General features: G+C 69.9%; 1 protein-coding gene across 2 annotated transcripts in view; it reads right to left on the reverse strand.

The window, feature by feature from the left end:
- KLHL5 (kelch like family member 5) overlaps nt 1-346 on the reverse strand; it is a 51,147-nt gene extending 50,801 nt beyond the window's left edge. For both annotated transcript variants that reach the window (XM_039698968.1, XM_039698967.1), the window contains exon 1: nt 208-346. The gene's annotated coding sequence lies outside the window, so the exon portion shown is untranslated. The remainder of the gene's footprint in view (nt 1-207) is intronic.
- Between the last annotated feature and the right edge of the window lie 249 nt (nt 347-595).

The raw sequence follows: 595 nt of genomic DNA on the forward strand, positions 1-595 counted from the left end.
GCACCGGGCACCGGGCGGCGGCCGCGGCCCCTCTGGCAGCCGACCGGCAGGAGGGAGCCCGGTGGCGGCGAGGGCGAGCCCGCCCCCACCCCTCGCAGGCGCCGGCCCTCGCCCTCCTCCTCCTTCTCCTCCTTCTCGCTTTCTCCTCCCCCTCCCGGCAGCCGCGGCCCCCTCCCCTCGCTGCCGAGCCCCCATCGCCCTTCTCACCTCTCACGGTCCGGGAAGGGGGCGCGGCTGGGAGGGGGCGGAGAAAGAAAAAAGATGGCAAGGAAGGCCCCCGCGCCCTCTCCCGTCCCCTCCTGTGCCCTCTCCTCCCGCCCCGCGCGGCGGCGCGCGCCCCCTGCCGGCGGGGCAGGGCAAGCGGCAGGGGAGCCCCGGCCCGCCTCGTCCGGTCCCTGGGCGTCTTTGTCTTTCTTCCAAAAACACAAAGCCAAACATTTCCGTTGCTGCCCGCTGTCCCGTTTAAGAGAAATAAACGTGTGGTAATACACACCGCAGCCTTTCGCCTGCTCTCAGGACGCTGTACTCAATGCTGAGGCAGCCGGTCCTAACCGCAAGTGTGCAAGCACAGGCAGCCTTTCCTGCCCTCATCGCT

The sequence above is a fragment of the Passer montanus genome, unplaced genomic scaffold, assembly GCF_014805655.1.
Source record: "Passer montanus isolate IOZ18808 unplaced genomic scaffold, ASM1480565v1 scaffold13, whole genome shotgun sequence".
NCBI lineage: Eukaryota > Metazoa > Chordata > Aves > Passeriformes > Passeridae > Passer > Passer montanus.